Source organism: Hordeum vulgare, chromosome 2H (assembly GCF_904849725.1).
Source record: "Hordeum vulgare subsp. vulgare chromosome 2H, MorexV3_pseudomolecules_assembly, whole genome shotgun sequence".
Taxonomy (NCBI): Eukaryota; Viridiplantae; Streptophyta; class Magnoliopsida; order Poales; family Poaceae; genus Hordeum; species Hordeum vulgare.
This window is the reverse complement of record NC_058519.1, coordinates 225,306,402-225,319,578: the sequence shown is the minus strand read 5'-3', so window position 1 is coordinate 225,319,578 and position 13,177 is coordinate 225,306,402.

The following is a 13,177-nucleotide window of genomic DNA, read 5'->3' as shown; positions in this document are numbered from 1 at the left end:
TCCTACCGTTCTTCTACATCTCGTAGCACCACCCGTCCAAAGTCGCGGCATTGTCCAGCCAAGCCAGAGCCCATAATGAGTTCTGGCTGTGCAGGTAAGCCTTGGGTCTTGAAGCATCCATCCATCTCTTCGTGCCTTGGTGAAGCATTCCGCAAGATGTCACGGCGCTTCTCCATGCATCCCGGGTCCTCCGCTGGTTTATCCCCAGGGGGCCCATCAAAACCATCCTTCACCCAGAGGTATATTGCATCACGAGGTCTCGAAAGTCTTGACATCACCGGTCTTCATTATTAAAATTTTCTCACAACACTCGTGATAGACTCTCAACCAAAACCCCGTCTACTTCAGCATAGCAAAATAACATGTATCGTCCCGGGCCAAGTAACAAGGGTGATGGGTGCCTACCACATGATACTACATCAAGAACCAAATTTCTGAGTCCCTACTTAGCATGCAATAGGTGAATAAGGGTTGATCTACAATGCATATAAAACATAGGAAATATGATCAACGTGACTTGCCTTGCTGACGACCGTCAAATTCGAATGCTTCTAGATAACAAGCTTCGCACTCCGGCTGATCTATCGACACAATAAAATTCACATAATAAGCACCACAATGACAAGTAATCAACATAAAGCATCTAATAAAGGAATAGCTATAGCACATGGTGAAAAAACGTCTTCCATAACCAAATCAGAATCTGTTTTGGTGAAAACCCCAAGATAAAATATCTTAAAAATGGGGTGCGGCTGGCGTGGGGATGCTCCTGGCGGCGACAGGAGGCGAGGGGAGGCGCGGTAGGGGCGAGGCAGGCCGCCGCGGCGAGCTCCTGGCGCCTGCTCCGGCGAGCTCTGTAGGGGGGCATGGAGGCGGCGGATCGGGGCGGTGGCGAGGGGAATGGGGTGCGGCCAGTGTAGGGGTACTTATAGGGGGTGAGGAGACGCGGGGAAGGAAGGGAGAGGGAGATCGGGAAGGAGAAGATCCTTGGTCTCCCCTGCCTTGGAAACCAACGTGCATAGAAGGAAGGTGCGAGAGGAAGGAGACGAGCATATCGGGCCAAAATCGGAAATTCATTAACGGGCCAGCGAGATATTTCCTACTAAACGAGATTTTATTCCCTTTTTTTGAAAACGGGAAATAAAACGATTAAAAGGAAATAGTATATGCTCGGAATATAGGGGTATAATATATCAAAATTATCAGAAAAATAAATCCAATAAGATGGACATTTTTCCACGGCCAAAATAAATACTTCAGAATAAATGTTTTTCAGAAAATCCCTATATTGGTTTATTTCTTTTTGCAAATATTTTTTTCAAATAAACCTTGGGTATTATGGTTAAAATATTTCAAAGAAGTACCCCTGGTTTGGAGTGTCATGTTCCTCCACTCTTTCTTCCTTGGCAAGATCATATTCCCGGCATTCCGTGAGTGAAGAAATAAAATGCAAAGCAAAAAATCAAAGTAAATTCAAATGCTACTTTTATTACAATAAAAATGCATAGATGCTTAGCTACAATTGTGAAACATTCCAAATTAGGAAATTTGGGATGTTACAATAATTTAGCCACGATACTTTAGGTGACATTGGAGTATCTAGGTGACATTAAGTTTGATTGATATGTATCATGGGTGTTATTCTAGTATGAACTCTAGGCTGTTTGTGACACTTATAGGAATAGTTGAACTGATTGATCAGAAAGAATAACTTTGAGATGGTTCTACTACCTAAACCAATTTAATCTTTTTGTTCTCTGCTAGATAGGAGCTTTCGATTGATTCTTTGTTGCATGTTGAGGGATGATCATTGATTCTTTTATGTTAGTATTGTTGAGAGATTGTACTAATGAAAGTATGAACCCTAGGCCTTATTATGGAGCATTTATACCATGTTATTGTTTCTGTTTTACACTTTCAACCTTGCTATTTTGATATTTTCAGATTTAAAAACCTATATCTATCATCCATATTGCACTTGTATGACCATCTCTTCGCTGAACAAGTGCACCTATACAATTTTCCATTGTATTTGGTGTGTTGGGGACACGAGAGATTTTTTGTATTTGATTAAAGAGTTGATTGAGAGGGACCATATTCGTCATACACCTCCCATGGATTTGTAAACCTTAGGCCATACACTTGACGGAGAATTTCTATTGACTAACAAAACTCTGCGCTTGGAGCCCCAACATAGTCTACAAGAATAAAGTTGTGTAGTAGACATCAAACTCTTTTCTGGCGCTGTTGCACGGGAGATGAGTGCTTGAAGGTATATCTTTAGATATTGCAATTATATATTTTAGTTTCATGTTTTCCCCTATTTAATTTTATATAAGAAAACTACAAATATGGAATTTACGTTGCCTCATTTGCTTCGTCTCTTTAATATCTTTTGTGAAAATGATGGTTCGGAAAATTGTGCTGAATTGTTAGAAGAAGAATTTATGAAAATGCTTAATGCGAAATCCTTGAATAATGTTATAGCAATATTGTTGGTATGAATTCTCCGAATATCCATGATTCTAATGATATGCAAAGACACAATTTGGGGATCCTATGTTCGATGAAGGTGCTATTTTTAATCCCCCAAGTTTTGATGAGAAAATTTATTATGATTTAATAATGACTCATATCTATGATGATTACTGTGATGACATTTGTTCTATAAACAATAAGAATAACCATGAAACTTGTCGTCATGATTTTAATTTTCACATGGATTATATCAATCAAGTACTCATGATAGTTATTTTGTTGAGTTTGCTCCCACTACTATGAATGATAAGAATTTTGCTTTTGTCGGTAGTAATAAAATTTCTATGATTGTGCATCATGAAGAGAATGCTTTATGTGATGGTAATACTATTGAATTCCTTCACGATGCAACTTAAAATTATTATGAGGGAGGAACCTATGCTTGTAGAAATTGCAATAATATAAAGTTTCATGCCTATGTGTTCAAGGTTTTGAAGTCATACTTGTTTTGCCTTCCTGTGCAAGTTGATTATTGCTCCAATAAATTGTTTTCTTGCAAAATCTCTATGAATAGGAAATGGGTTAGACTTAAATTATTTTGGAAAGTGATTCATGATGCTCTCTTGCATGCCTCAATTATCACTTTTTTATACGAGCATCATTGAAATCGTCATGCGTAGCTAAAAGGCATTAAAGAAAAGCACTTGTTCAAAGACAAACCAACAATTTTAGTTTCTATTTTATTGTGTTGACATGATTGAGCTAGTGTGGTAATCATGTTTTATAGATTTTATTTCAATACAGTGTCAAGAAAACATTTGGGATAGTGTGGATACTTGCTTGTTTTATTCTATTCAAAAACAGCAACTTTTGTGTTGAGTATATGAATTATGTTATTTTACTAGAGATTCAAAATATTATGAAATTTTTACAAAAAATTGCCAATGCAAATTCTCTGATTTGTCCTAATTTTTCCGGATTGTTAGAGTCGGGGAAGTATGGTGTTTATTCAGATCTTCCGAGACTATTCTGTTTTTGACAAATTCTGTTTTGCATGCATAGTTTGCTTATTTTAATATTTCCATACCTTATATTTTGTGATATATATTTTGGTAATGATATAAAAAAGTAGGTATCATGTGAGAACAATTATGTATCTTGTGAAGACTGTACCTAAGTGAATGATCTATCTTTATTACACTAACCCATCTCACGAAGTTCCGTTACGTTTTGTGTGATTGAAGTTTTCAAGTTCTGGGTGAGATACTGATAGGAGGTGAATAAGGAGCAGCAAGAACCTAAGCTTGGGTGTGACAAAGGCACCCAAAGGTAATATCAATGGAGGACTCAAACGTCCAAGCTTGGGGATGCCCCAAAAGTCACCCCCTCTTACGTCACCATCATTATCGTTATATCTTACTTCGAGCTATATTTTTATTCATCACATGATATGTGTTTTTCTTGGAGCGTCATTTTATTTTGTTGTTCTCTATTATATGTTATTTATAATATGGTTTTTCAATGAAATATTCCAGGAATTGCTTTTATAATGCTAGAATTGCATGTGTGATGTGTGTTGTACAAAAACAAAAACTTATGATGTAGTATTTGAATTAACATATTTTACTCGAACATGGAAAGTTTCTGAAATTTTTACACAGTACCGTAGTACAAATTATTTGTCATGTCCTAAATGCTCATGATTTTTGGAGTTACATAAGTACACTGTTTTAATTTATTGCTACACACTGCACTGTTTGGACAGATTACTGTCTTAGTTTTGTTATATACTTATCCTAGTGTTTTCAAGGCTTAAATTGGTAGATATAAATTGTGGAATGATAGTATACAATACCTAATGTTTTAAAATCATTATTCAACTTGTCTTGGCAGTATATGAAGTGTTCATTTACTTTTATGTGTAGTAACCTATATCATGAGTTCTTTTCATGTTTTTTGTGGATGAAGTTTTTGAGACTTAGGTGAAAGCTGGATATGAGAGGATTGAACGAGATATAAAATATCAAGCTTGGGGATGCGCAAGGCACCCGCAAGTAAATATTAAAAGAAGTGTCAAGGATCTAAGATTGGGGATGCTACGCATCCCACCTCTCTTCGTCAACAACTATCTGTTAGCCTATGTTGATCCTAAGTTCTCATTTGTCCACATGATATGTGCTATTCTTGTAGTGCAATTATAATTAGTTTTTGTTTGAATAAAGTACTCAGATCCTAAATTCTTTATTGAGAAAGATTCATCACATAGCTAGTTAATTGTTTGACTACTCATTGATCTTCACTTATATCTTTTAAGAGTAGTTTGATTGTTTTCTCTTGTGATTCACTTATATCCTAAGAGTAAATTGTGAATGAATGAAATAGCATAAATGAGAAATTATAATGTGATTTATGTCTTGTAGTAGTTTCACATTTGGTTTAGAAAGTAAAATCTATTGAAGTTTGACAATCATTTTAATGGTCATATAAGAAATTCATGAATGATTAGTATAAGAAAGAGAACTTTCACATACAAAAATATTATCTTGGACATCTTTTATGATTGCATATACCCATTAATTATTTTCAACCTTCATCAAATATTTGAAGTTGAACTAGGAAGACAATGTATTTGTTGTATTTTGGTATATTTGCATAGAAGTTATAGTGTTATGGATCCTCCAACGTGTGTTGCTTGTTTAGAACCTTTTTGCTAGCCAAAACATCGTACTAATTAGAAATGCTACTTGTGCATCCAAATGCTTGAGCCAAGTTTATTCCATGAGATTCCACCATACCTACCTATATATGGTATTTCACTGCCATTCCAAGTAAATTTGTATGTGCCACCTCTAAATATTCAAATAAACATCTGTTTTTGTGCTCGTACCGCTCATGGAGCAACGACGCGGTCATTATCTTCCATTCTACGCAAGTTATTCTCATGATGAGTGTTTATTCACTTGTCATTGCACGAGAGAGGATGGTAAAAAGGATTCCCTATCATGCATACTTAAAAAATAAGTAAACAAGAACTCCCCCTAGAATGTTGATTGTTTGAATGGTTGAGGGGGAGTAAAATTTCAATTCGATTTGGGAGCTTCCAATAATGCGATTAGCATGGAAGATATTGAAAACTCTGTTTTGACAATGACACGAGAGATACACCACCAAAAACTACATATTCATCTCTATTTTAAATCAATGAGCTCTAGCACCTCTGCAAATCCCTGCTTCCCTTTGCGAAGGGACAATATATTCACTTTCATGGTACTTACTCTTCATATTCAGTCAACTTCTTATTCCAACCCCGGTCTATTATTTGGCAAGCACAATGTGATGGGGAAAGATCCAAAAAAATATATATAACCAAATATATTTGATCATGATTCAGTATTGTTGAAAATTATCTTTATGATAAATATGTTGGGAAGCAAAACATTAAGCCCCTATCTTTATCTGTATTCGACGGATGCTAGTTGTTCTAGAAATATGCTTTGAGTATTAGCAATCATAGAAGACTATATGATAACTGAATATGTGGAGACCTTACTTACACTTCATGATGTGTTGAGATAGTTTGATGACTAAGAACTTATGATTTTGAGTTTCAAGGGAATGAATTGTTTGAACCATGACATGTGAATTGGTTGCTACTCAACCATGATGATTTTTATGAAAACTTTGCTGGTTATGATGCTAGAAAAAGTGATTGGAATTATAATTGATCAAACTTATATACTATGCTATCATTCACAGTTCATAAAGTATTTCTTTTATCATTTACGTACATGAGGACGAGTAGGAATTAAGCTTGGGAATGCTGATATGTCTCCAACATATTGATAATTTATGAAGTATTCATGCCAAGTTTGCCTATGTTAATAATGCGTTTATACGGTTTTGATGCACTTTATATGATTTATTTGAAACTAACCCAGACTGATGTTGCTTTTAGTAGAATGACCATGGTGTGATTTTTGTGCAAAAAATGAAAGTTCTCAAAATTGCCCGAAACTTTTTTATAATTTTTTCTGGAGGAAATAAGCAACATTGGAGCGAAGAACGACTAGAGGAGAGCCACCTACAGGCCACAAGACAACAGGGCACCCCTTAGGTCACGCCCTGATGGCTTGTCGGGCCCACGCGGCTCCGTTTGGTGCAATTCCATGGCTAAAAAATCCTATATATACCAGAAACCCAAGAAATAAAGAGAAAACTTCCGCTCTGCATGCCGCAACTCTCTGTATCAATGACAGACCCATATGGATCCTTTCCAGTACCGTTCTAGAGGGGATAAAACATCTCCGGTGGCCATCTTCATCATACCAACGGAGGCCATGACAAGGAGGGAGTAGATCACCCACGGGGCTGAGGGTATGTACCAGTAGCTATGTGTTCCTTATCTCTCTCTCTCATGTTCTTGATGTATCATAGGCTTTGTTAATATAGTTGGATCATATGGTGTTTTTCGCTTGCTATCTTGTTGTGCTTAATTGAATCTTTCACTTTAAGATCTCATTATGTTGGTTGAATATTTTTGTTTGAGAACACTTGATGTATGTATTGCATGCACATACCCGTAATGACATTAGGATATTCAAGTGACTCACTTGATATATGTTATGGCATCAACTTGCGTATTCCGGTGACCTTGGGGATCCATGCATAGGGGTTGATTGCACATATTCAAAATATGTTCTCCGATGGAAATCTTGGGGCGCTCCTTTAAGTTCTTTGTGTTGGATTGAATATGAAAGATTTGAAATTGTTTGATGGATGTCACATAATTTAGACATGGATACTTGAAGTGACATTGGAGTATCTAGGTGAGATTAGGCTTGATTGATATGCATCATGTGTGTTATTCAAGTACGAAGTCTAGGGATGGTTGTGAAACTTATAGGAATAGCTCAAAAAATTGATCAAAAAGAATAACTGTGAGGTGGTTCTGCTACCTAGACCAATTTCATCTTATTGGTCTCAGATAGATAAGAACTTTGGAGTGGTTCTTTGTTGCACGTTGAGGGATGATCAAATGATTCTATTATTTTAGCATTGTTGAGAGATTGAACTAGTGAAAGTATGAACCCTTGGCCATATTACCAAGCATTTATACAACAATTTGCTTGCTGTTTTACACTTCCTACCATACTGTTTTTATATTTTCAGATTACAAAAACCTATATCTATCATCCATATTGCACTTGTATCATCATCTCTTCGCCGAACTAGTGCACCATTACAATTTGCCATTATATTGGGTGTGTTGGTGACACAAGAGATTTTTTGTATTTGATTTCAGGGTGGTTTCAGAGAGACCGCCTTCGACCTACACCTCCCACGGATTGGTAAACCTTAGGTCATGCACTTGAGGGAAAATTGCTACTATCATACAAAAATCTGCGCTTAGGGGCCCAACATAGTCTACAAGAATAAAGTTGTGTAGTGGACATCAACCAGTTACAAGGAAGCCTTGTGGAACAGAACTACCAACCAACGAATTATCTTGAGACGGTACAAATAGTGAAGGAGTACTACAGCAAGGACCAAACAATACTGATGCCATTGCCATAGCCCAAATAATAGATCCGGACATGGAGATGGAACTTATGCTGAACCCCAAACCCTAACCTTCTCTCTAGCATCTCTAGATCTCGAGATGAGGTGTCTTTTAAGGGTGGATATCCCTGACATCCCATATTTTATCCAAATCTAGCATTTTGAATTTTTTAGAGGGAATTAACTCCAAACATTACCCTTTTTTTTACTGAGTGCTAATGAATTTGCTTAATTAATTAAATACGAAGTTGAAAACACAATGCAACTAGTGGAAATCTAGTTTGCCAATAGGTTGAATCAAAGGATTTGAAATACTTTTGGGCAAACGCAATTTAGATAAGTCCCACGAATGTCCAAGTAAAATTATTTCCCTAAATGATTTTGCGTTCTTCTGAATCAGAATCATTTTGAAATAAATTCAAATAAAAAGGGATTTAATAAAACTTCACTTGCAACTGAATTTGGGAGAAATTTAATTTCGAGAAGACCAAAAGATGACCTAGGCCGTTTGCACATATTCTAAAAAATCAGTTTGAAATAGAATTGGTTTGAGAGCCAAATTAAAATTAAAAATGGAAATAAAAGTGCAAGAATTATTTTCCCAAAGTGCCCATGAGAAATGTGCACCATTTCAGAAATATTCAAAATGGAATTTAGAATATATTCACTATTTGAACAAAATTCAAATTCAAAACACATAGAAAATTAAAATTAAAAAAAAATTCAAATTTGCATCCCCTATTTGCAAATAAGTAGGAAAAGAAACAAAACACAAAATAAAAAGAGATAAAATAAAAAGCCCAGCCAACTGAGGCGAGGCCTAGCGAGCCGACCTATCTAGCAACGCACCTAGACCTTTGCAATCCCCTATGTCTCTCCCGCGCATGAGCCACACACGGGTGGACCCCACCGATCTTCACTTCCTCCCACCTCCTCCGCGATGCCCGCAGAACCGTTCAACACATCTGCACACCCACGCACCCACGATCCCATGCCCTCCCGTCGGGCAACATTCCCAACACCCTTGACCATGTCCTACAAGACCGCCACATAAACCCCTCGTCGTTAGGTTGCCGCCATTGAGGCCCCCGAGATCCGCCCGTGACCCAGAATTTCACTAGAGAAATTCCGATGACACATGCCCCGCTTGACCCACTGCCACCACCAATAGTTCCACCGCTCCAGCGCGCACCTCTGAGACAATGACGTCATGACCGAAACCCTGTGCAGCCACCACATCATCGGAGATTGAAGCTGACTGCCGGCTCGATGTCAACTCGAGCGAGCACAGTAAGATACCAAGCACTCCCATGTCCATTCTCCTTACTTTAGGCCCGTTCACCTCCCTGGCCCATCAATTCATCTAGGAGCGCTTGATTTAGACACTTGCGTCTTTGCCCAAAGCTCCATGATGCAATCAAAACCCGACAACATCGCAGTCCTCGTCACCGCCGTCCCCGAGGTCATTCACCACCACCGTCTCATTTGTCGTGCCCATCCGCATCGACATGTGCCCTGTGCCACATCCAGGACCCTCTAAAACTTCATCCCCAACAACTCCCAAGCTGTGTGCCGCCGTGTCCACATTTTCTAGCCACTCACTACTTATATTCGAGCGAGCACCGCCTCTTTCTAATCCCAGCCCTCCATTTTAGACAAACCACCCACAATAGATCACTTAAGTGAATCGGTATCGACCGAGCATAGCCTGCCAGATAGTTAACCGTATCCACAACATTGCCCATCGAGACTTGATTTAATTAAATTTATTTGGTAGTTTTAAAAAAACTGCATTTTGAATCTATTATAACTTTTTTACTCGTTACTATAAATTGAATGGAACTTTTTGCAAGCTAACCCTTATGAAATGTAATTTCACATAGGGAAATAAAATTCGGAATTCGAATAATTTAAAATCCAAATGAAAATACAATGTGTTTGAATTTCAATAGGACATAACTTGCAAATCAGAGTTCCAAATTAATTGATTTGTTTTGTAAATGAAATATACTTTCATAGTAGCTATTGCAATATAATTATAATATAGTTATAAATTAGAATTGGAATATAGTTTGAGTAGTGACATAATTTAAACCCAATTAGATTTAATTATAAATTTTATTTAAAATTTGTGTGACAAAACAATTGTGAAACAAATATGATCATAAACTTAAATTAAAATTTGTAAATAATTTTATGTATTAATGGACTTTAGGAAGTTCAAATACTATTGGATTAGTTCAAACCTAGTTTGATATTAATATGAAATCTAGGTCTAGTTTGGGTTTACACATATTCAAATAATTTTTCAAATGAAACTAAACCTAGTAATTATTTTGGAGTTAATACTTGACTATTAGGGAAAGATGAACTCAAATTAGTTTAGTTCAGACTCAAACTAGTTTAAAAGTGTTTGAATCATACCTAAATGTTTAGGAATTTATATTGAATTTAGTTAACTAAATCAAATAAAAAATTAAAGTGATTATATTAGATTATAATTAACCATCACTAGTGGAGAAATGGCTATCCAAAACTCTTGTTCGTGGCGTGCCATTTCTCAGCAACGCCAACACTATTTCGTGGCTAAATTCTTACGAGGTAGCAATTAGCTTAGTGCTGGTATTGGACTTATGTGGAATGCCATTTCTACATGGACTCCAATATTGTGTGCAAGCGTAAATTACTCTTGGCATACCAGGTTGACACTACGTTGGTAGTGTTTGCTACATCTATGGCAAAGGACTTTTCGGGATGCCAACAATATATTTGCTGAACTAGTTTTCTTGGTTAACTGTTGTTCCCACATAACACCATCATAGCGTACAATGGGACGCGAGGAGTATACATATTAGTGCTATCATTGTATTGTCTCGTGACAATGGTACTAAAGTCGCAACACTTCCTTCCCTTCTTCTTCATCTTGCTCTTCATCTTCCTCATCTCTCTTCCCTCCTCATCTTGAGAACAAAACAAATTATTCTAGCATGATTCTTAATTAGGTAGTTAGATCTAGCTATGTGATGCATTAGTCTCTCTTCCCTCTTCATCATCCACATCTCTCTTATATCCCACAATCCACTCTTTAAGTAATTAAGCTTGCTAGCAAGCTCTCTCCTCACCCACTTGCATTAAATTTCCTTCACCCTCCATTAATGGCTCCCTCCAACCTACCTATGGTCCACTAGCTTCTTGCATGATCAACCGATAGGACTAGCTAGCTAGCTTAACTTTTGTCTCTTCAGCTTGAAGGTAATTAACACAAACCACGTCCTTGTCCTTTAATTATGCATGTTATGCACGTGTGTGGTTTCTATATGGAAAAACATGCATCGGTGGAAATTTTGTAGGGAGTGTTGCCAATGTTTTGGCGAAACGTTGCTTCATTTCTGTTTCGTCAAATTTTTGGTACTCAATATGTATGATTTTTTAGCAAAGGTCATGCCTAAATTTTGTATGACTTGTTGACGTATATGTAATTCTTTTTGTATTTCCCTTTACAGGCTACTTTGATCGATCAAAAGATTCAATGTGAATTGAAGTGTGAAGGCCTTCCTCAATTTCACGGTGACGAATATGATACAGAAGTGTGAAACATAGATATTATGTCCATGCAAGGGTTGCAAAAACGAAGTTCTCCTTTACCCATTTGGTGGTAGCGTCCTCGCGCACTTGCTTCGTTATGGTCTCGTTGAAGGTTATACACGATGGAAAAAGCATGGTGAGAATGATGATGTTCATGACAATGACAACGAAGCGGTGGATATGGAAGCGGAAAACCCCTTTGACGAATCAGTAGGGGCACAAAAAGGAGGAAATAATAATGAACATGCGTTTGGAGGAGGAGATGATAAAACACCATCCGAACATGAAGAGGACCATGTCACCCAGGATATGTTGATGGCTAAAATGATGCAGGATCCCCATGTTAAAGAACTTCTTTAGAAGAAGACGACAAGTGAGAGGGCTGCTATTAAAGAGGCTCCCAAGTTGTCGCAATTGGAGTTCGACACGAAAGCTCCTCTATATGAAGGTTGCGATCCTGAGCACACCCGCTTGCATGTCACGCTCAAACTTCTAGACATAAAGGAAAAATTCAAGAATAGAGACGCAAGTCTGGATGCTACGTTGGAACATTTACATAAAGTTTTTCCCTAGGGGAATTTGTTGCCTAATAGTGTCGATGAGGCGAAAAAATCATGTGCCCTCTTGATTTGCCGCACGTAAGATATCATGATGCATAAATGATTGCATCTTGTATCGTAACGAGCATGAGAACAAAACAGAGTGTCCAACTTGCAAGGAACTGCGATACAAGCCCAAAAAGAAGGATGCTTGAAAGGTTGCATGGTACCTTCCACTGATTCCACGCCCGAAGCAGTATCTCACTAACGTGAAGGAAGCAAAGAACTTGACTTGGCACAAGACATGGAAATCCAAAAATGATGGAATTATGAGACATACTGCACATGGTTGTCAGTGAAAAGCGCTCGTGTGCAGGGAACCAGAATTCGCACCAGAACCAAGAAACCCGAGGTTGGGTGTAAGTAGTGATGGACTAAATCCATTTTGCAATGAGAGTACCACACATAGTACATGGCCTATGTTTATTTGGATCTACAACCTCTCACCTTGGCTCTACATGAAACAAAAGAACATACAGATGGTAATGCTAATTCAACGGTCGGTTCAACCAGGCAACAATACCAACTCATATCTTGAGCTATTGAATGAGGAGTTAGACATATTATGGAATGATGAAGGGGTCAATAGTGGGACGCTAGCAGTGGAAACTATTTTCCAATGCAATCAGCATTGCTCACGACAGTTCATGACTATCTAGGTTATGGACACATTTCCGGAGAAGCGTGTCATGGACATAACGGACGTGTTAAGTGTATGGACGACACATCCCTTCGCCAGCTATCAAGAAAGGATAGTTGCAAAACAGTGTTCATGGGCCATCGAAGGTGTCGTGACAAAGATGATGAGTGGAGAAGTCGTGCAGATCTGTTCGACAACATGGATGAGGCTCGAGGGCCACCACGTAAGAGGAGTGGAGAAGAAATCCATGAGATGTTAAAGAATTGGGAATATTTCCCGAAGCCAGGAAGGAAGAAAAAGAAGGCCTCTGAAAAAA